The 24732-nt window shown below is 37.9% G+C and overlaps 1 protein-coding gene across 4 annotated transcripts in view; it reads left to right on the forward strand.

The window, feature by feature from the left end:
• The window catches only part of HNF4G (hepatocyte nuclear factor 4 gamma), a 138627-nt gene that overhangs the window by 64163 nt on the left and 49732 nt on the right, over positions 1-24732 (forward strand). The window contains exons 2-3 of one of the 4 annotated variants that reach the window (XM_070075241.1): positions 5211-5333; positions 6783-6902. The exons of 2 other annotated variants lie outside the window; for them this stretch is intronic. The gene's annotated coding sequence lies outside the window, so the exon portion shown is untranslated. The remainder of the gene's footprint in view (positions 1-5210; positions 5334-6782; positions 6903-24732) is intronic. One more of the 4 variants, XM_008255673.4, reaches the window with a different exon arrangement.

Raw genomic sequence — 24732 nt, forward strand, 5'->3', positions numbered from 1 at the left:
ATGAACCTATTTTTACATTTCATTTTTCCATTAATTTGTTGAAGTAGCCTCATATTTTCTGCATATGTAAATGTTTAAGATATCCAAGTTAAATGAAATAAAAAATCCAGGGTCCATTATTGTGATAGATTTTTCATTTCATTGTATTTATACCACTATAAAAATATTAAAACAAGTTCTAACATAAATATATTTTGAAAATCAGGGCCGGCGCCGCAGCTCACTAGGCTAATCCTCTGCCTTGCGGCGCTGGCACACCGGGTTCTAGTCCCGGTTGGGGCGCCGGATTCTGTCCCGGTTGCCCCTCTTCCAGGCCAGCTCTCTGCTGTGGCCAGGGAGTGCAGTGGAGGATGGCCCAGGTGCTTGGGCCCTGCACCCCATGGGAGACCAGGAAAAGCACCTGGCTCCTGGCTCCTGCTATCGGATCAGCGCGGTGCGCCGGCCGCGGCGGCCATTGGAGGGTGAACCAACGGCAAAGGAAGACCTTTCTCTCTGTCTCTCTCTCTCACTGTCCACTCTGCCTGTCAAAAAATTAAAAAATAAAAAAAATAAAAAAGAAAATCAGATGATTTGGGGCACACAAGGATGAAAACACATCAAGGAGTTCAGGGGTATGAGAACTTCATAATATCTCCACCTGCATTCTTATGTCCTAAAACCTTTTGTTTTATGGATTCTAAAATCCAAGCCTTGGTGTTTTTCAGCAAATAATGTTTCTTTCTTTAAAGATAATACAATTTATAGGAAAACAAGAGGTAGATGTTCAGTCTGGAAACACAGGAACTATGAGTCTACCTCAAGCATTACAGAAAGTGTCTTGGTATACTCTGGAGTCCCCCGGTGTCGTGTAACATGAGAATACATTTTGGAATCAGTTAAGTATGGGTTAGAATATCGCTTTTTTTGGTAGTACATATCCTGGCTCAAATTACTGTTAACTTTTCAGTCTCAGTTTTCTCATTTTAGTTTTCTCACCTTAGCTGGATTAAACCAGAAAGGGGATAAAAAAGTGCCAAAGGCCTGGCAGAGAATGAACCTTCAATATCTATCTGTTAAGCAAAGTCTGTATTTACCTTTCAACTGGAACTTTCAGAATCATTGCTGCTGACCAAGCTACAACCCTTATTAAGAAATAGATGGATCTCTTAGATTATGTCTCTTCATTTTGCTCATGAATGGATAAATGTTCATAAATGAATCAAATGCTCCATTTTTAGTTGCTCCTCTGTGGAGCTAGGATTTGAATGGAAGGAGACTATCTTTAGTATCATATACTTATTTATAACACAGTAAATAATCAAAGCCAGTCAAGAAATTAATATCAGAGCTACATCACACAAAGATGTATCACTGGATCTGAATGGTTTTTGGTGAGTGTATATATTATATAAAGAAATATTATTTGGGGGGCCAGTATTGTGTTGCAGCTGGTTAAGCTGCTGCTTTGTCACTGTCCCCTAAGAGTGTAGGTTCAAGTCCCAGCTACTCTGCTTCTGATCCAGCTCCTTGCTATTGTACCTTGGAAGGCAGGGGAAAGTGGTCTAAGTTCCTGGGCTCCTGTCACTGACTTAGGAGACCTGGATGGAGTTCCAGTCTCTTGACTTCAATGTGGCATAAACTTGGCTCTTGTGGCAATCTGAGTGTGAACTAGTGGATGAAAGATTCTCTCTCACTCTCCTTCCTTGTCTGTATGCTTCTCTGTCTTTCAAATAAATAAATCTTACAAGAAATGCTATTTTGAATTTAACAGTTATTGAATGGACATTTTACTAATTAGAAACTAGATAAGAGGTTATTAGAAAAATGTTCTATATTTTTTAGATACCATAAAGGAGAATTTTATAGTGAGCTGAACAGAAGTAAAAAAATACCCTTATAATTTTTATATTCTCTGTGGTTAGTTTTGAGAAATAAGAATATTTTATTAGTGTCATCCATATTTGCAAATTCATTTGCTTCATTTTGAGGAAAAGGTCTTTCATGATGCTTTAAATTGATTAAGATATTCTATGTGACCTGAAAAAGAAAAAGCATATCACAAAGTTTATGATTAATGTAATAAAAAGTAACCCTAATATTTGGATCTTTTGTTGTCGAGATAAGATTATTGTTTTGCAGAAAATTCTGTGCAGTTTAAGAATAATACACTTCTTAGTGAATATATGCTTAATTGTCTAATAGAAAACATTTTGCTAATTATATAATTTTTAAGACTTTTAGTTTCTTAATCTGAATAATAAAGTTTACCAAGAATAATAGCATAAAATTTAATTAACTTAACTAGAAAGTAGTGTGTACAGTGAAATTCAACTCATATTTGGTTAAAATCATTTTCACTTCTTTGAACATGATCTATCATTTTGATTGTATGCCTATGTAGCCATGATTGAGGGTCTTCAAAGAGTTTGTGGAAAATGTGTTTTATGAAAAAACTATGCCTGAGGATGGGCAACTGGTGCAGCAGTTAAGCTAATATACAGATGCCCACTTCCCAGATCAGAGGGCCCAGGTTTGAGTTCTGATTCTACTCTCAAATTGAACTACTTGCTAACGGGTACCCTCAAAGTCTCAAGTACTTGGGTACCTGCCTCTCACATAGGGTTCCTGATTGGGTTCCTGGTTCCTGGCTTACACCTGACATTACCATGGCTGTTGCAGGCATCTGGAGAGTAAAGCAGTGATGAGAGATAATCTTTCTCTCTCTGCCTTTCAAATAAATTAAAAAAAAATTAAAGAGCAAAACTCGTGTGTAGCTTTCAAAAAAAAGTTTTGCACCGAAATAGACTTATTCTTTAATTCCATACTTTTTTTTAATAACTTTCTGAGATAACCTTATGTATGGCATGTCAAAAGTGTTTAAGAGAAAAGTTGGGAGTTCAACCTAAATCCTGCAGCATGGCTGCCCTTTAAATGACTACAGGACCCCTATTTGATTTTTGGCTTTACATTAAAACAGAATATTCACCTTTCAAACCATGGTGAATGATAAAGATAACAATGAAAACAAAAAATTTAGGTGGAGGTTTAAAAAATCATCCAATTTATTAATTTATTCTCATTAAATTGTGATATGCAAATGATATTTTGCCTTACTTCCTTTTAACCTTGCCAGAAAATACATCTGGGATAATTCATAGTGTTAACACATATTACTGTACAGTAAGTAAAGGACTCTTCATTTTCAATCCCAGCAGTAACCCTGAGCAGGTAACTTCACTTCTCTGGATCTCACTTTTCTCATTAGAGACTGGAATGAGATCGCTGGGTTTGAAGCAGCGCTCTGTGGAGTCCTACAGACTGGGAGTGCTTTGTTCTGCCACAAAATTCTAACTTTGTATTTTACCTGTTGGTAGTGTGCTTGAAATTTGTTTAGAAGCCACCTTCATAAAGATTTCAAAAGCCCCTAGGCTAGATTACCTGTGAATTTTTTTCAACTTTAATATTTTATGATCCATTTCTTTTACTAATTCCTGTTTTTGAGTCAGATACAGCAATTTCTACACAAATTTTGGTTTTCCACTTCTGAGACTGCTTAGCACTCTGGGCTTGTCACGGAAGCCCCTTCTGCCATTCTCGCTAGTGAATATGCTATTTGATTTTCAAAGCCCACCTCTGTGGCCATTTCTGAGAGGAACAGACTCCTTGGTTAGGGAAAAACTTTCCTCCTGGACTCAGTAACAGTATGGTAGCATATTTTATGAAGCATTTACTTCCACATTTTTTCATTCTTCATGGCTTTTTGATCTCTGATTGCTACAGGTTCTGGGCAGATCAAATGAGAAAAGGGGAATCAGTGGAAGATACTGGTGGGACTCCAGTTACTAGGGCACTTCCTGGAGCGTATGGGGTTCCTGGAGATTGTTCACAAAGGAATTTAAGATCAAGGTTGCCAAGTTTTATTTCAAAAAATATTGTGTATTCAAATTCTGAGTGAAAGTTTTAATTTGTGAAAACTCACCTAAAAAACAAACGAGGATTGTTTGTTGTTTGCTCTTTGAAATAATTTAACATTTCACATTCTGGTTCAAGTTTTAATGTAACATCTTATTACTAAGCAGCAGCATATTCAGTTATGACTGACATTCAGCAGGGACAAGTGAGTCCTTCTAAACTTGACATGTGAACTGAAGAGGCATAGGCATCATAACGTTTGAAGTGATTACTTTATGATAAAACAATAATTTTTCAATTATGAGGAAATAGCTAATAGAATATCACATTACCTTTTTACTAAAATAAATGTTAATTTGATTACATTTCTAAAAATAATGAGTGTTGATTTATTCCAAGTGTGTCAGTTAAGTTTCCCTAATTTTAACTCAATAAATCAGTCCAGAGATGATCTCTTTTTTTTTTTCAACACATATGTAATCATTTGACTTTGATGACCTAAGACTTGTCTGCGGTCCTCAGCACCACTCCTCTTTAACAGACCTGTTAAAGACTTGTTCTCTTGTTAAAAAGGAACAGTCCACCCATCCTGCCAGGGAAGTCCCACAGATGCCCAGCCCCTCTGCAGATTCTACAGAGCAGCCATCTTCCTCAGCCTTTGTTACACTGCCCCCTGCACCTCACCAGGTGACCTCGCAGTCTACATTGTTCAAGTTTTCTTTTTTCTCCCAAAGTGTACCATCCATGAAACTTCTCATCGAGGCTCAAAATCTTTTATCTAAAATTGGATTTGTGCCATGAAATGTCTACTCTCTTTAAAATGAAGGAAAATCATAATACCTAACAAAACAAATGTGTAAAAAAACTAAATACACACCATATAGTTGCTTTCAGTTTTATTATAACAAATGATGGCATGATCACTCTTGTCCTCATTATGAATTTTCCTCTGAATTTCAGAAATGATAGAAATTAGAAAAATTTTCAATTTTATTTATGCTTTTATTTATGCTTTAAATGTCTTTATCCTTGAATTGGTTGGCTCCGAGGGTAGGAACCATGTTTTATGTTTTTCCTTATGTTCTCAGTCTCTAGCACTACTCACCACTTCACAGAGAGCTTAGAAATTGCTGCAGTTGGATTCAGTTTGACAAAACTGGACATTTGGACATTTTGGAGAGCAAACATAGAATCATGCAGTCTTAGGACGTTAAAGCATTAGGGATCTGAGGGATGACTATAACATTATGACATACTGGTTTAAATAGAGAAATATTATCAGATTTACCAATTTTTGTTTTTTATTTATTTTTTGACAGGCAGAGTGGACAGAGAGAGACAGAGGGAAAGGTCTTCCTTTTGCCGTTGGTTCACCCTCCAATGGCCGCTGCGGCTGGCACGGTGCGCTCAGCGCACTGAGCTGATCCAATGGCAGGAGCCAGGTACTTATCCTAGTCTCCCATGGGGTGCAGGGCCCAAGCACTTGGGCCATCCTCCACTGCATTCCCGGGGCACAGCAGAGAGCTGGCCTGGAAGAGGGGCAACCGGAACAGAATCCGGCGCCCCGACTGGGACTAGAACCTGCTGTGCCGGCGCCGCAAGGCGGAGGATTAGCCTATTGAGCCGCGGTGCTGGCCCACCAATTTTTGTTTTATTAAGAGAATAAAATTTTACACACTGAGAAACAGGCGTCCACTTGGTTTCCTAATTTGAGACTTCCGTAACTTTAATTTTAAATCTGTAATCTTAATCATAATAAAAATGCTGATGCTGAAAAATTTGTGATAGTCCAATGAGGTATTTCATATGAAAGCATCTATGTGTTTAGAAAATTTTTCTAAAAGGTTATTCTCACCAATGCTGTTTGTTATTAAACAAAACAATAAGAGAAGTTAATAATTCCAAGCAACTATGAGGATATTTCAAAAAGTTCAAGGAAAAACGGAATGAAAACATAAATTTATATTTGTGCAAATGTTTTTGAAATTCATGGTAGTTTTTTCATGATACACATTTCCATGAACTATTGGAAGGTCCTGTATATGTATGGTTTTCAAAGTATTTTGCAGCAAAATAAAATATATCTTGGAGTGGGCACTTGGCAGAGAGAGAGGTCTTCCATCTGCTGATTCACTCTCCAAATCGCCACAATAGCCAGAGCTGCACTGATCCAAAGCCAGGAGCCAGAAGTTTCTTCTGAGTCTCCCACACTGGGTTCAGGGGCCCGAGGACTTGGGCCATCTTCTGCTGCTTTCCCTGGCCCTAGCAGGGAGCTGGATTGGAAGAGGAGCAGCCAGGACTTGAACTGGCGCCCATATGGGATGCTGGCACAGCAGGCAGAGGCTGAGTCCACTGCACCACAGCACCAGCCCCCAATTCTATAACTTTCTGTTATAAGGAGATAAATATTTATTATGTATAATTATTTAGTGCTAAGATCATGTTTGACTTTTACAAGATACTTAATAAATTGCATAGCCACATCTGCATAAGGTGCAAACTTAAAGGGACTTGAGATTGTTCATTGCAGTTCCAAGATCAAACCACCATTTTCTCTTATAACTTTTACAGAGAAGTTGATCAATAAATCTATTTAATCAGATCTCCCAATATTGTGAATGATCCTCCTGGTAGCCAGACATTATAAGTCTATTGTGGCCACTTCTCATTTAGATTTGTTGTTCTGAAAGGATCTGGCTGTGGCACTAAGGTTTTCCTAAGTATAAACCATTCCAAAATCACACTGTTATTACAGGTTGCTTTGTCCTCGGGTGCTCTGGTATTCCTTTTGGGCTATTGGTCTTTCAACATGCAGTTAGGGGATTAAAGTAAATCATTTAATCCATGCCGCATGTCACTCAATAGTATACTTTTGGAAATTGTTTCCACAGGAGCACCAGTGAAAGCAGCCAGTCTGAGATATTGACACTATAGAAAAAACTGACAGCTTACTCCTTGTATTGATTCTGCTCTTCTCTACAAATATAGACTCCGTTCCCTACCACAGCCTTGTAAGTGGGGCCTGCTGAGGTTGCTAAATTGCTTTGTAAATTATTTATTAGCTGGACACCTTGTAAAGATCTCTCTTTTTTTTCCCTTGTCTGACTTCCTTGTGCTTTCCAGGGTCTCATATCTATTGAAAGGTCTCCAGGGGTACTCTGACCACAACCTTCTTATGGAATACTTTCCTTCCTATCTGATATTGTGAATATGATTGTCCTGCTGTATTATGTTTATGCCTTGTACTGTTGATTCTTACTTCTGATATATTGCTTACCAAACATCATAAATGTAAATGTTTTTATGCATATGTGCCAGCCCTAGCACCAGACAGGCTGGCAGCTTGGAGCCAGCACTGGTTTCTAATTTAGAAATTAAAAAGTTTAAAGTATTTGAAGAATATTTATTTAATGATGGAGGAAAGAGTTTCTATCAATAAAAATTATTTATCAGAGTAAATACATATGTTTAATTCATTTGCACTGATGTCTAGAGTCAGTATTCTTAAAAAAATACAAATGCTTTCTCTTTTTTTCTGAATTTTTCCTATGTTTTCTTTTGTGATTTTCTGAACCAATATTTTTTAATGTTTATAATTTTAAAAATACAATTTTGTATCTAGTAAACAGAGCAATCTGATAGATTGCAACTGCCTACTTCTATCCAACTGATACTACACGCAGACATTTAAATTTAAAGATGATCAACATAAAGACATCTGTGCATAATTACATGTATTTCCTTTATCTTTTTCCTGGCTTCCTACAAGAGACCAGTAAAAACACTTTGTGAATTAGCACTGGAGTTATTTTAGTGCCCCTTACAGTTTGGAAATACAAGCAGCTTCTCCTCTTTCACTCGTTCCTAAAATCTATTAGATGACGTTTGGATGGTAAGGGTTCTTTGACTCTCTCTCTGCTGTGTATGAGTTCTGTGACTTTAGGCAAGTAACTTATTCCTTGTAAACATCAGGTTCTCCCACTGTAAAGTAAAATAAGGATAACAGTCACATCTATCCAAAGGGTTATTAGAAGACTAAATATGGGAATGTATTTAGAGTTTTAGTACAGACTTATACAGTAGTCCCTGCTGATTATGACGATTATGTTATAAGACTTCAAGTGGGTGACTGAACCATGTATAGTACCAAACCCATTATATACTATGTTTTTTCCTATACATTCATACCCATGATCAAGTTTAATTCATAAATTAAGCAAAATAAGCTATTAATAATAACATATAATATTAAAACAATAATTATACTGTAATAAAATTTATGTGAATGTGATGTCCTTTTCTCCCTCTCAAAATACCTCATTTTCTTGAACTCTTACTTCTTGAGATGATGTGAGATTTTGCTTGATGAGCTGAATGAAATAGTCATTGTGATGCAGTGTTAGGCTTCTAGGTAAGGGTATTTTTTTTAAAGATTTCTTTGAGAGGCAGAATTACAGAGAGAGGGAAAGACAGAGAGAGAAGTCTTCCATCTGCTTGTTCACTCCCCAAATGGCTGTAATGGCCAGAGCCAGGACCATCCGAAACCAGGAGCCAGGAGCTTCTTCTGGGTCTACCACATGGGTGCAGGGGCCCAAGAACTTGGTCCATCCTCCACTGCTTTCCAGGCTTCCAGAAGGGAGCTGAATTGGAAGGGGAGCAGCCAGGACTTGAACTGGCACCTATTTGGGATGCCAGCACTGCAGGTGGAGGCTTAATCTAGTACGCCACAGCAGTGGCCCTGGTAAGCATATTTTGAACACAAGCACTGAGATACCCAAGACAGTTGACCTGACAACTAAGAGTAAGTGACTAAAGGGAGGGCAGTGTATACAGCATGGATACAGTGGAAAATAGATGTTTTATGTCCTGGGTAGAATGCAGGATTGTGTGAGATTTTATCACTCTTTTCAAAGCTGTGAGCAATTTAAAACTTATGAATTGTTTATGTGTGTATATTTGTAGTATATTTGGACCATGTTTTCCATGGGTAACTGAAATCATGGAAAGCAAAGACCACAATAAGTGGGAACTATGGTATTAGGTATCTCTGATGATTATGACATGTCTATGGTATATAATTTTTTACTTAAGAATTCAGTTTTGTTGTGATTATACTTTAATATGATACCAATATGCACATGTTCAGAATAAAAAAATATGCAGTTAGTAATTCTACATTAAAAATCAAGCTTCTTGGGGCCAGCGTTTTGGCGTAGTAGGTTAAGCCTGAGCCTAGGCATTGATATCCCAATTGAGCTCCTGTTCAAGTCCCCACTGCTCCACTTCCAATCCAGCTCCCTGCTGATAGCCTGGGAATACTGTAGAAGGTGACCCAAGTGCTTGGGCCCCTGAACCCACGTGGGAGACCTGGAAGAAACTCCTGGCTCCTGGCTTCAGGTTGGCCAGTTCTGATGGATGCATCCATTTGGGAAGTGAAACAGCAAATGGAAGACCTCTCTCTGTTTCTTCCTCTCTCTGTCTGTAACTCTGCCTCTCAAATAAATAAGTCTTAAAAAAAAAAAAAAATCAAGTTTCTCTCCTGGCTTCTGGCTTAGGCCTGGCCCAGCCCCTATCTGGAGAGTGAACCAGCCAGGTTGAAGATTCTCTCTCTCTCTCTCTCTCTCTCTCTCTCTCTCTCTCTCTATCTCTTTCTCTCTCTGTCTCTCTCTCACTCTGTGTGTGTGTGTGTGTGTGTGTGTGTGTGTAACTCTGACTTTCAGATAAATAAATTTTTAAAAAATCAAGCTTTTTATAGGGATTTTTTTTAATTGTAGAAATGTAAGGTGCTTGAAAAGGCACTTATAAGATCACTGTAATTCTCAGGGCCCATCTGAGGACAAAGGAGAAGATCGTGCACATTTTTCAGCAGAGGAAGCTAGCTATTTGTAGACAGACTGCTCTGGACAAAAGATGGGTACGGAAGAGCAGAGCTAAAAGCCACAGTGGTCTTAGACAATGATGCCACGGTGGGCAAAGCCTCAAGCCTGCTTCTGTGCCGTCTTCTCAGACAAGTTTGCTCCAGGGCAGTGCTGGCTTTCTTGCCCACTGGTTTGTGCCGTCATCTGCTATTATGGTTTTTATATCATTCTTTCCCTGAATGCTGTAGGAAATCACCTTGAAGATGAATCTCTTATTTTCATATCACCTCCTGCCTTGGAATGCCTCTTTCTTCATTATTCCAATGTTTCCAAACTCAGCTGAAGTGCCACTCCCTCCACCCAATCTACTCCTGTTGTTCCCACCTCATTGTTTCCTCTCTTTCCAAATTCATTCAGCATTGATAGAAAGAATCCTCTCCCACTGGCTGAGATTAGATACAGAGCTAGCTGGTTTAATGAGTGCTTCCTAAGAAACTGTCTATCACCTTGAAAGGTGCAGGGCAAGGGAGTTTCTTTTATTTTCCTTCCTGAGTCAGATGATAAAAGATGAAAGGGAAGCCAAACTCTAAACAGCAGAGTGATTTCAGAGAAAATGCTTGGTCTTTTTTTTTTTTTTTTTTTTTTTTTAAGATTTATAATTTATTTGAAAAGCAGAGGCAAAGAGAGAGGGAAAGACTAAAAGAGAGATCTTCCACCCCCTGGTTCATTCCCTAAATTGCCACAATGGCCGGGTCTGGGCCAAGCCACAGCCAGGAACCTGGAACTCCATCTGGGTTTTGTACGTGGGTGGAAGGGGCCCAGAGAACTTGGGCCATCTTCTGCTGCATGCCCAAGTACATTGGCAGAGCGCTGCAGCAGAAGTGGAGCTGCTTGGACTTGAACTGGTAGGTGCCAGCACTGCAGATAGTGCCACAATGCCAGCCCCTCATGCATAGTTTTACAGCAGTTTGGAGCCTTACAGTCCTCCCCTACATTTTTCTACATTACAACTTTATACAATAATTTATATGTCCCATACATTTTCAAATAATTTATCTCATTTATTACTCAAAGCAATCTTAGTCAATGTGTGTTATCCTGATTTTATAGAGAAGAGTCAAAGCCTATGAGAGTTTCAATGGTGTGTAGGCAACAAGGCTGATTTCTGTTCAGTAAAACTTAAAGAAGAACCACCTGTCATAGCAGCCTTTGCCTATTCGATTTTGAAGGCAGAAAGGGAGAGAGTCTCTGAACAAAAGAATGGTTTGACATAGAAGACAGGGAGGAGTCAGTAGACTATGTCTGCAAGAGTCACATCAGGGAACAGAGCCATGTGATTTAATACATGTTAACATGTCCATTTACCAAGGATTGTTAAAAAAATTACAGAAAATGAATATTATGAAAAAATAATACATGAGTTACAATTTTTTACACCACAGTAAGCTTATCTTTTAATTTCAGTTTTCTGCAAACTTTGAAGTCCATTGATAATATGAACCAAAATTTTATAAGAAACATGTATTGAAAAATATGTATATCTGTTCCTCTTTATACCCCTTCATGACATTTGATAGAAGTAAATTAATAGAGAGTGAGGAGCTACAGATGATGCTCAACTTATGATGGGGTTACATTTTGATAAGTATCGTAAGTCGAAAATGCACTTAAGACATTGACCCTAGAGATCAGCACAGCTCAGCCACACATTTCTCTGTGGAGTCTCGGTTGATCACTTTGGAGAGCGCAGCGCTGACTGGGAGCCTTGTCTGCTGCCTCTGCCCAGCATCGCAGGAAAGGAGGCAGGGAATAGCACTAGCCAGAGGGAAAAAATACAAATTCTAGCTTTGAAGTACAGTTTTTTACTGAATGTTGTCACTTCACATCATCAGAAAGCTGAAAATCGTAAGTCAAGTCATTGTAAGTTGGGAACTATGTGTGTTAGACTGAATTTCATGTTGCAGGAAGAAATGGAGGATGGCTATTCCCATACTTCCTCACCCTAACGAGTTTCCAGATTTCTTCTTTCTCATATAACTTGAGTCCTGGAGGCCAAAGTCTTATAGTAATGCTGGTATATCAGAGGAAACCTTTGCAATGTGCTTGGACCCAATAGATATTCCTTACAGAAGTGTAAGAGACAGTTCATTCCATGTATCCTTGTCAGCAGTGGACATTGCAATTGGAAAATAAAATGCTAATTCGACAAGTAAAAGAATATATCCTGTATGACACTCAGTATAAGATAAAAATTTCAAATTTTCTTTTTTCAAAATTGTATACTCTTAACTCTTCTGTTTCCCTGCTTTAGCAACAAGGTTTTTGAACTTATATGAGCTTTGTGAATTTTTTACCTGTTTAAACATCATTTAGCAAGTAAATGTGATTTCTATTGATTATATGTAAGAATTAGAAAATTTCTTCATTGTACCCATTAATTTCATTAATCCTGTTTATATTTTTCTGGTGTTTTATATCCAGAATTTTTTTACAAGATTGTCCCAAGTAATTGAGGGTACATTGCATTTTTAAAAATTTTTCTTTATTTATTTATTTTTCTTTCTTTCTTTATTTTTGACAGGTAGAGTTAGACAGTGAGAGAGAGAGACAGAGAGAAAGGTCTTCCTTTGCCGTTGGTTCATTTCCCAAATGGCTGCTACAGCCGGAGCTACGCTGATCTGCAGCCAGGAGCCAGGTGCTTCCTCCTGGTCTCACATGCTGGTGCAGGAACCCAAGCACTTGGGCCATCCTCCACTGCCCTCCTGGGCCACAGCAGAGAGCTGGACTGGAAGAGGAGCAACTGGGACTAGTACCCGACGCCCCAACCAGGACTAGAACCAGGGGTGCCAGCGCCGCAGGGAGAGGATTAGCCTAGTGAGCCACAGTGCCGGCCTGAGGGTACATTTCTTTTTATTTTCTTTGTTCCCACATTTTCCACAGCAAGCAAACTTGCCAGAGATAGGTGCCAAATGATAGAATATCTTTTCGGCCGGCGCCGCGGCTCACTAGTCTAATCCTCCGCCTGCAGCGCCGGCACACCAGGTTCTAGTCCCGGTCGGGGCGCCGGATTCTGTCCTGGTTGCCCCTCTTCCAGGCCAGCTCTCTGCTGTGGCCAGGGAGTGCAGTGGAGGATGGCCCAGGTGCTTGGGCCCTGCACCCCATGGGAGACCAGGAGAAGTACCTGGCTCTTGCCATTGGATCAGCGCGGTGTGCCGGCCGCAGCGGCCATTGGAGGGTGAACCAACGGCAAAAGGAAGACCTTTCTCTCTGTCTCTCTCACTGTCCACTCTGCCTGTCAAAAAAAAAAAAAAAAAATAGAATATCTTTTCTTTATGTTAATATTTTTCATATGGGAGATTTCTGAGCAGCATTGTATTTACATTTAAATAAGAATCTATATATTCATTTTTTTAAAAAAAGTATTTATTTATTTGAAAGAGCTGCACAGAGAGAGGAGAGGAGAGAGAGAGAGGTCTTCCATCTGTTGGTTCACTCCCTAAATGGCTGCAATGACTGGAGCTTCGCTGATCTGATGCAAGGAGCCAAGAGCTTCCTCTGGGTCTCCCACGTGTGTGCAGGGGCCCAACGACTTAGGCTATCCGCTATTGCTTTCCCAGGCCATTTCAGAGAGCTGGATCAAAGTGGAGCAGCGGGATCTTAAACTGGCATCCCTATAGGATGCTGGCACTGCAGGCGGTGGCTTTACCCGCTATGCCACAGCACTGGCCCCAAATCTATATATTCTAATGCATGTGTTTTATATACAAATCAATGATTATAAACTTGTAGTTCATTCATGAAAATTCTCTGAGTATATACTTTTTTTCCAAAAAAAGAAGTGTGTAAATCTGAGTTGTCCGAAACATTACACTTTCATGAAATGAACAAAGAATGTCATATGGTTCAGTAAGTTAACAGGAAACACCAAACAAATGGCACAATAAAGGTAGACAAAATGTTTTAGCAGAGAGTAAGGAAAAGGCAGTCTCTCCCAACTCACACACACTGGCTGATGATGTTGAAGGCGTGTAGGGATAAAATCACGTGGTAGATAGGTACAAATTTAAGCTTTTTTTACTGTTTGAAATAATGAGAGGAACATTTATATGGTCTCTTATTATAGTTGTATAAATTGGGCTTTAATTTGTGACCATTGAGAATATTGTTCTTGACTAGAAATTAAATTTGTTTTTATTGAACTTAACAAATAAATATTGTACTTTAGTATAAATCATGTATATTTACAATCTTATTGAGTGGGGGCACCATGTTTTAAGAACCGTTTCAATTATTGCCTAGATTTGTGCCTTAAACATAAGTGATCATTGTTATTTTTCTATGAATGGTGATTAAGTATAGTGTTTGAAAGGATCAGATTTCAGATAATGCCATTTATTAACTCAGCATATGCAGAAATAAGCATATACTAAAATGTAAATTCTTAGAAAAATGTATTTTACTTTAATAATTATTTACTTTAAAAAGGTAATGATAGTTTTTATTTAGATTGACTGTAAATTATGGCCTGCCAACTACATGCCAAGGTAATGAGTTGGTGTTAAATAACTACATTATTTTAGAAGTTCAAAAAATTTTTGAAATCCATCATTAATTATTTTGTTCTATTTATTTTCTGTGAATGTTTCAAACACACCTTGTATGCATGGCTCATTCTTTTTTTAACTTATCCCTTTTTAAAGATTTATTTATTTATTTGAAAGACAGAGTAACAGAAAGAAAGGGAGAGACATTTTCTATCAGTTGGCTCACTCCCCAATGGCCACAACAGTTTGGGCTGGCCCAGGCAGAAGCCAAGAGTTGGAGCTCTTGGCAGGAACCCAATCCTCAGGGGCATCTTCCACTGCTTTCCCAGGCACATTAATAGAAGGATTGGAAGTAGAGCAGCCAGGAGTTGAACTGTTACTGCAGGCTGCAGCTTAACCTGCTGTACTTTAATTCTATTTCCGTGAACATTTTGTAGTACCTTTGTGTTTAATAAATGCAAGCACTGGGCCGGCCCCTCGGCTCACTAGGCTAATCCTCCGCCTAGCGGCGCCAGCACACCGGGTTCTAGTCCCGGTTGGGGAGCCGGATTCTGTCCCGGTTGCCTCTCTTCCAGGCCAGCTCTCTGCTGTGGCCAGGGAGTGCAGTGGAGGATGGCCCAGGTGCTTGGGCCCTGCACCCCATGGGAGACCAGGAAAAGCACCTGGCTCCTGGCTCCTGCCATCGGATCAGTGCGGTGCGCCGGCCACAGCGCGCCAACCGCGGCGGCCATTGGAGGGTGAACCAACGGCAAAGGAAGACCTTTCTCTCTCTCTCTCTCACTGTCCACTCTGCCTGTCAAAAAAAAAAATAAATAAAAAAATTAAAAAAATGCAAGCACCCTGATAAATTACAATATTAGGTAAGCACACTATTGCCATCAGCTTATTAAGAGCTGAAACAACATTAATATTTTTATGTGTTTTCCCTTTCATTTATCAGTTATGTATTTCCTTCCTCCTCAGCAAAACCTTGAACTTTCTGACTATTGTATTATATTTACAAGGCCATACTGCAAATTACTAACAATCTAAAGATGTATGAAATACCTATGGGAAAAAGAATAAAATATTAAAACTAATATCTCAAATCTATTACTTCTCAAAAACAACCTTACATTCAAATACGGTTTTAAAATTACAAGTAGTGTGCAAAGAATTTAGAAGATACATAATATTATCAAAAGATAAAACAAAAAATACATTAAAATTTACTTCTTACAGCTAAATGATTATTTTTGGGGGGGCCGGTGCCATGGCGCTCTAGGTTAATTCTCCGCCTGTGGTGCCGGCATCCCTTATGGGCGCCGGTTCTAGTCCCGGGGTTGCTCCTCTTCCAGTCCAGCTTTCTGCTATGGCCTGGGAAAGCAGTAGAATGTGGCCCAGGCTCTTGGTTCTCTGCACCTGCATGGGAGACCAGGGAGAAGCACCTGGCTCCTGGCTTCGGATCAGCGTAGCTTAGGCCACAGCGGCCATTTTGGGGTGAACCAATGGAAGGAAGACCATTCTCTCTTTCTCTCTCACTGTCTGAATTTCTACCTGTCAAATAAATAAATCTTTAAAAAAAAAAATATATATATATATATAAATAGTATTCGGATCCCTGTTATACTTTGTTCTCTTCTTGTCGTGAACTCTATCTGACACCTACTGGCAGCGTTCTAGTAGCTTCCTGAATGTCAATATTATGGTTTCTTTTCCACTCTATGAATGTTACTTGTTTTCACGGCACTGGAAATTTTTGGTTTGTGTCTCACACAGCCTTCAACACCTAGCAAATCATGCAAGAGTTTGATATTTTTAGTTTTCTAGTTATTTTGGATGCCTTGAATCAGAATTATCAATACTGTAATATTCAAAGGGGATGTCTCTCAAGTATTACCAGTTTCAAAGAATCTTGCACCTGCTATTTTCATTTAATTCATAAATAGAAAATATTCTGCAAAGTTCAAAAATATATTAACTCATTGTCGTGAAAGAGATCTATAACACTTTTTTTATTCTTTGAAAATTAACAGGACGGATATTATAACCAGAAAACTGGGAAATAGATATAAAAAATGCAAAGCAATGTCACATGTGAAAATGATACTGCAAAGCAGCAGCATCATATACTCACACATATTGCTTCTGTGTAAATGGCAGTAAAATAAGCAAAGAATGATTTTTGCTATGTCTCAGATGATCAGTGTAAACTTCTAAGGCAATAATAACTTCAATTTTAGGGAAAATCAAAAGCAGCCATGTATACTAGATTTAAAAGAAATGCAAAATTTGTTGCAAAGAGTACGTACTTCCTGAGTTCCATTTAGTTATGATTCTGAAAATTCTGGTTACATGGAGTCCACAGCTTGTTTCTTGCTCTTCATTAAATTTGGCTGAGCATATAAATAAAGAGATATAATGATTGAGAATGAAACAAGGCTGTATATTTATATTTGAACCACTTTTAACATCATCCAGAATTTCTTAGCTTCATAGGATGGCTATGTTAAAACACAGTCTTGGCAGGAAAGCATTTTTTGTGTGTTATTAAAGCACATTGAATTCCATCAGGCACAAGGTATCATATTTGGTTCTTTATAGAAAGAAGTTTTATTTGTCAGACATAATAGAGGCCAGGAGTGAGCTGTTGTAGCAGAGGAATTAAAAGAAGTATAAATTGTATAAATTCACATGCAGTATAAATTCATAACACAACTAATAAATAACCAGTGAGAAAAAGCAACATTATGGGCTGGCGCCGCGGCTCAATTGGTTAATCCTCCGTCTGTGGCACCAGCATCCCATATGGGCTCCAGGTTCTAGTCCCGGTTGCTCCTCTTTCAGTCCAGCTCTCTGCTGTGGCCAGGGAGTGCAGTGGAGGATGGCCCAAGTCCTTGGGCCCTGCACCCCTCAGGAGACCAAGATAAGCACCTGGCTCCTGCCTTCAGATCAGCGCGGTGTGTGACTCGGCCATTGGAGGGTGAACCAACGGCAAAGGAAGACCTTTCTCTCTGTCTCTCTGTTTCAAGTTTCACCATAGAATCCATTATCAGTAGACAGCACAAAAAAGACATGTTTCATGCAAGAGATGAATACATCTTTGCTCCATTACCATATAAAATCAGATTTCTCTAAATATTGCAAATTATTTTTAGTCACTATGTAAAAATAAGTCTTATTTCTATACATTAATAATGGAAATTTTGAAAATAAAATTAAGAAAACAATTCCATTAACAATAGCATTGAAACAATACTAATGAGTAAGTTTAACAGAATAAGTACAAGATTCGTGTGCTAAAAACTATGAAACATGATTGAAACAAATTGAAGAACACCTAAGTAAATGGAAAGAAATTCTATGATCATGGACTGAGAGTTTTCATAGTGTTAAGATGGCAGTATTCAACACAGTCCTGACAAAATTCCCACTTTTTTTTTTTTTCTGAAGAACTTGGCAGATGAATACTATAAGTCCATAAGGAATTGTAAGAAACCCAAAATAGGAAAAACAGAACAACTAATCCCACCTTTAAAGACTCACACTTACTGATGCAAAACCCAATACAAAGCAACAGTAATTGAGACTGTATATTACTGACATAAGAATAGATACAGAGATCAATAGAGTTGAGTAGAAAGATAAGTAATAAACTCATGCATTTATAATTAATTTATTTTGACCAGGGCACCAAGACAATTCAGTGAGGAGAATGATAGTCTCTTTAAACAAAAATAGACAATTGCAAACCTACGCATGAAATAATGAAATTGAAAAGTTAACTAATGATATCAGTGACATATATGACAGCTAAGATTGTCAAACTTTTAGAAAAAAAACATCGCTTTACTTTTTTATAACCTTTAATTAGGCAGTGGATTCTTAGATATGATACTAAAAGCACAAACATTAAAACAAGAAATAAAGTAGACTTCACCAAATTTAAAAGCCATTGTGGGCCAGCGCCGTGGCTCATAGGCTAATCCTCCACCTTGCGGCGCCGGCACACCGGGTTCTAGTCCCGGTCAGGGCGCCGGATTTTGTCCCGGTTGCCCCTCTTCCAGTCCAGCTCTCTGCTGTGGCCAGGGAGTGCAGTGGAGGATGGCCCAAGTGCTTGGGCCCTGCACCCCATGGGAGACCAGGATAAGTACCTGGCTCCTGCCATTGGATCAGCTCAGTGCGCCGGCCGCAGCGTGCCGCCGGCCACGGCAGCCATTGAAGGGTGAACCAACGGCAAAAAGGAAGACCTTTCTCTCTGTCTCTCTCTCTCACTGTCCACTCTGCCTGTCAAAAATAAAAAAATTTAAAAAAAAATTTTTAAAAAAGCCATTGTGCTTTGAAGGACATTATCAGCAAAGTGAAGAGACAACTCATAGTATGGGAGATAATATCTATAAATCCTATCCCTAATAAAGTGCTAGTATTTATAATATACAAATAATACTTCAGTGCCACAATAATATGATAATATGATACATAATCTAGTTAAAACAGGCAAAGGATTTGAATAGATGTTTCTAAGAGAAGATAAACAAATGATCATTTAGCACATGAAAAGATGGTCTTCATCATTAATCATTAAAGAAATACAATTTAAAGCAACAATTAAATAATACTTCATACCCACCATGATGGCTGTAATAAAACAGAAAGAAAATAACAAGTGTTGGTGAAGATATGAAGGAACTGAAATCATATATTGTTAGCCAGAATGTAAACTTGTGCAGCCCCTTTAGGAAAATGTTTGGCAATTTCTTAAAAAGTTAAATCTAGAGTTGCCATATGAATGATCCAATAATTTATGTGCAAAATATGGATATAAGAGAATTTATAATATATTTTCATAGGAAAAATTAGAAAATTATATTCATAGAAGAATTACTCATTAAAAAAACAAAGTTGAGACAATCCAGATTTCTACTAACTGATGAATGGATAAATAAAGCAGGGGTATATCCATAGAAATAATATTATTTAGCCATACAAAGTGAAGTGTCAGTAAATGCTATACTGTGAATGAGCCCTGAAAACATAATGCTATAAGAAAGAAGCAAGACTCACACATGATAATAAAACAGTATGCTATCTCATTAACATGAAATGTTTAGAAGGGAAAAGCTTATAGGGACAACATAGATTACTGATTTTCAGGGAGTGGTTGAGGTGGGTAATGGGTATTACTGTTAAAATGGGGTGTGTGTATGTGTGTGTGTCTGTGTGTAGTAATGGAAACGTTCTGGAAAAGACAACTTTTCATATTGTGATTCCTTAGACAAATAATCCTCAAATATTTAAAGAAGCTTCCTGTGGAAAAGGAAGCACTAACTAAGAAGACAGAATTTGACATTAGGTGGCCCTGTATTTGTTTTTGGTTTTGTTGTTTATTACTTCCCGAACAATTGCTTAAACCCTCTAAGTCACAGATTCTTCTGTCAAAAATAAAGACAAAAATGGTGGTCACCGGCCAGCGCCGAGGTTCAATAGGCTAATCCTCCGCCTGCGGCGCCGGCACCCCAGGTTCTAGTCCCGGTCGGGGCACTGGATTCTGTCCCGGTTGCCCCTCTTCCAGGCCAGCTCTCTGCTGTGGCCCGGGAAGGCAGTGGAGGATGGCCCAAGTCCTTGGGCCCTGCACCTGCATGGGAGACCAGGAGAAGCACCTGGCTCCTGGCTTCAGATCAGTGCGATGCGCTGGCTGCAGCATGCTGGCCGAAGCGGCCATTGAGGGGTGAACCAACGGAAAATGAAGACCTTTTTCTCTATCTCTCTCTCACACTGTCCACTCTGCCTGTCAAAAAAAGTCAAAAAATATGCTATTTTAAGAATTAAATAAGATAAATCAAGTAAAGTAACACAGTATTTGGCATAATCATTTACTCAATCACATATGTTATTTAATTACTCATAGTCACCGTGGTTGTATAAGGTGATTGGATGTACAGCATTTTTGACTTGTAATAAGAGGCGTTTAAAGTCATTCTTGCAGTGGCTCCTGGTCTATATCAAACCTAATCCTTGGTGTCTTGACAAGCTAGTGTACATTGCTGTTTATGTTATGAGTAATTGATTACTTGTATAACACTTTATTGAAGTTGGAGGATTGCTTCTTCCATATTAGGGCTGAATCAGTGTTGTACCCATAAAAACTCTCTCACTGTCTGTAATTATGAAATGATTTTTTTTTGAGCACGGAGAGAGGTGGAGTTACTTATAGTCAGTGTTGAGAATTGCTGACAACTCTGGGAGTGCCAGTGGGAGTATGCCTGTATGGGAAAATCACGTGCTCACAGCCACATACTTTTGTTGTGGATGGAAACTAGTTTAAAGTGAGTAAATAGGAAGTTCAGGTAAAATATAGGCCTAAGAATTATTGCATACTATTTTCAGAATACATAAGTCTAAGTTGCCACCATAATCCTAAAAGCCAATAAAATTATGGGCAAGATCAGAAAAGAAAACAGAATATAACCTTACACTGTTTTTTTAACTACCATGCTTCTGCCTTTAAAACATCAAATGTAGTTCTGGTCACTAAAGCTCAAGAAAGACAAATTCTTAGAACTGGGAGTACTAAGCCAAAAGTTATGAATGCTTTTTATGGCTTTGGATCTCTGTACATACATTGTATGTTTGGTAGGGAGGCAACTTACATTGTGATCAGTTTTGCGTGAGTGATGGCAGCTATCTACTGTGTATAATGTCATTTACAGAATAAATGAGTTTTCTAAAAGTAAAGTTATATTTGGAGGATAATGTACCATAATTATTTCCAAATTTACACATTTTCCTATATGTTGGTTTTCTGTTTATACTTTTCTTTGTATACATTATATATTTATATTTTGTTGATGACAACTTATATATTAGGGACTTGATGTTTGCATTCCAAATTAAAATGATATCTCACTACTTTTTTCAAATAATTCCATGAGTTTATGTAGTGTATTGCAAATTATGAAAGTTAGTTTAAGCCTTTTATCTGTCTGACTCTGTAATTTACTTTTGACTTACACCAACTGTATTTGGTGGTACAAGAGTAGAAAAGAGAATTGATAGCTCTTAATTTCACTTACTAATGTAGCTGATCATAAAACTTTTCACCAGAACCTGTGGTGTACTCAACTCTTTTTTATTTTATTTTATTTTATAAAATATTTATTTTATTTTATTTACTTATTTTTTTGACAGGCAGAGTGGACAGTGAGAGAGAGAGACAGAGAGAAAGGTCTTCCTTTGCCATTGGTTCACCCTCCAATGGCTGCCGCGGCCGGCGCGCTGCGGCCGGTGCACCGCGCTGATCCGATGGCAGGAGCCAGGTACTTATCCTGGCCGCCCATGGGGTGCAGGGCCCAAGCACTTGGGCCATCCTCCACTGCACTCCCTGGCCACAGCAGAGAGCTGGCCTGGAAGAGGGGCAACCGGGACAGAGTCCGGCGCCCCGACCAGGACTAGAACCCAGTGTGCCGGCACCGCAAGGTGGAGGATTAGCCTAGTGAGCCGCTGTGCCGGCCCATATACTCAACTCTTAACTGTCATGATTTTGTGTATAATTTATTAGGATTTAGAGAGAAGGTGGTCCCTGTTTTTCAATACTGACATTTTCTGAAAATGTGTTAGTTTTTGAGTGCAGCCACTGATTTTACCAGCCAAATATTTGATGTTAATGATTTGTCAAGCCCACTTTTCTGCTAACTTGTTCGTGGACCTTTGACAAGCCATTTAATTTCTTTGTTTCCTCAACCACAAAATGAAGCATTAGAGATGTCTCTGAGCTCCTCACTAGGTGTGACTTCCTGATTCATCTACACTGTGCATGTCCATCTTCCAAGTACACCTTTGGAATATGCAAATGAACTTGGGGTTGTCAAGTTACCATGAGTTGGCTTGTCTCTACTTCATTTTGTAACCCTTTTTTTTCAGAACAAGAGAAGCAGTAGAAAGATTTTAAAAATTTGGGGCACAAAGCCGGAATGTTTTGAAATTCCATTAGTTCACTAAAACATGAACAGATTGAAAACAAAACATGTAATAATGTTTATGTTTCAGTATTTTTGCCTCAGTTTCACTGTCCTATCATTCATAAGCAAACATAATTGCTTTATGTTAAAGATAGTCATATAGCAAACTTTATAACGCAAGACTCGGAAAAAGTACATTACACAAAGGTCACAAACACACATATTGGAGAGTTCTAGCCACTTTTTAATTTAGTTTAAAGGTTGTCTGAGAAAGAATGGGATGAATCCATTTAACTATCAGTTACATTTTAAGTATTTTGTAGACATACAAACTTTGAATGATTAACTCTGGTTACTACTCAGTGATTTAAGTGGAATGACCCTTGACACCCTGTTTGTAATAACTAACACAGTGCACCTTAATTAATTTTTTTTAAATTAGGAAGATACATCCCCCAGAGTTTAAGATTCTTAGAAGTGAAATCGAACTTTAAAATTGATTAATTTATTGAATTTTTCTTTCGTAATGAAAATAAACATGTTCTCCATTTTTGAAACCCAGGTATGCTTTTTAGAATGATTATATAAGTAATTTAGCAGCAGGTGTGTGTTATAGCAGATCCTACTTTTTGTTTCTAGCACTGCATACCAATCTCCTAGTGTATTGGAAACTAGATAGATAATGATATGTCTGAAGAGTACACGATTTAGCGATTTTAAGAATCTACTTTGAAAGTTCAGTCGAGCAGCTAATAAAGTGATTTCAGAAACACAAGAATTTAGTTTATAAGATAACAAGAATGAAATCTATCATGGAATTCATAGGCAACTTTTGTAATTATTAAATGTTAGGTTTAATAAGCAGGGAACTCTTATCTTCCATTTTGTGGTTGTTTATCTTGTACTTGAACTCTTCCCTCATTTTACCCTTTTGAATAATACTGCACTAAAGCAAATCTCTGATTAATTTTTAAATGTGTATGGGAGGAATTGGTAACCTAATCAAAGAAAATAATTAACAACCAACCTCATTCTCATATCCCTTTATTCTTATAAGGAAGCATTATCTTGATTGCTACAATATCATTCCCTTTGACCTCCTTTCTAATTCAAACCTTAATAAATGTCATGATTGGCCTTGACTTACTAACATCTTAGTTCTTAAGTATCTTCTGAATGTGCTGCTTTTATACTCTCTCTCTCTTTTTTTTTTTTATTTCACTTTTCTCACCCCATATAATACCAAGGTCATCTGTAAGGATTCCTTTCTCCTTTCAGACAGTTTTGTGACAGGATGAAAGGACAAGTTCCTGTGGCCGAACTGAGAACCTCTGAAATGCTTCTGTGGCAAGAGAAAGAACTCTCTTTTATGCAGTTACTTTAAAAAAAGAGAGATGTCTCCCTATATTAATGTAAAATGATAAGCATATCTTGATGATTAAACACTATAATTTTATTTGGCCTGAAAAGTTTTGTAAATAGATGAACAAATATGTATATAAAATTATATTGGTATTTGTGTATTTATATGCACATTTGTGTTTGTGGCATATATTTTGTGTTTATTATAGATAACATATGGGAATTACATATGGGTATATAATGATCAATTTCTACACATAATCTATTTACATTCCTATCTATTTTATTACAATCTCCATATCCCTATGTGAGGAGTGACACTGAGAAAGGGGTACTTAACTTTTAAGTTTTAATGTGCACACAATGTAAAGTTTGCTGTTAAGTATTTACAACCAAGCTTTTTGACCTTTATAGTTAAAGACCTAAGGGGAAAAGTAATGATGAGTATTGTTTTTCATTTTATGAAAGATATATTTTACAAAATTTTAGCCTATATAACAAAATTGCAAAATTGCTTTAAAAATGTATTAAGGAATTCCATCAAAATTTAATTCAGTATGTTTAACACCTCATGGTATGTAGCAATAATTATGAACAAAAATGTGCCATGTTTACAACAGTTTTACAATTATTAAGTGATGTAAAAGAAAACAAAAAAGAATGAATGAAATTACCTACCTGGAGAGGAAAAGTAAAATATATAGAAATTCAGAAGTTTCTGAACCAAACTTGTCAGAAGAGTTCTAAAATTAATCTTAACATGATAAACAGAATAAAGTAGTAATTCTGAAAAATGATACAAGTGAATGGAAACAAGATTAGGTATTATAAACAATGTTGTGATGATACAATCAGAGTGTTGAAGCAAGAATGGGAAAAGAGAATATTGTAGCAAATAGGGTGACTAGGTGGAATCCTTTTCCTTCAGACAGAAAAAACTGCATCCTCAGGGTATGAATGGAGATTGCACAGATCCCTTCACACACCTGAAAGAACACGGGACATGGGCCTTGAGCCATTTCTTACTCTTTCAGTACTCAAACACTATGTGTTTTTATAAGGATTCACTGTGTTTCCTCTATAAAAGCCAACATGAGTGGGTACAAAAGTATTTATTTTAAAAATAGCAGATATTCACTA

This window comes from Oryctolagus cuniculus, chromosome 6, assembly GCF_964237555.1.
Source record: "Oryctolagus cuniculus chromosome 6, mOryCun1.1, whole genome shotgun sequence".
NCBI classification, from domain to species: Eukaryota; Metazoa; Chordata; class Mammalia; order Lagomorpha; family Leporidae; genus Oryctolagus; species Oryctolagus cuniculus.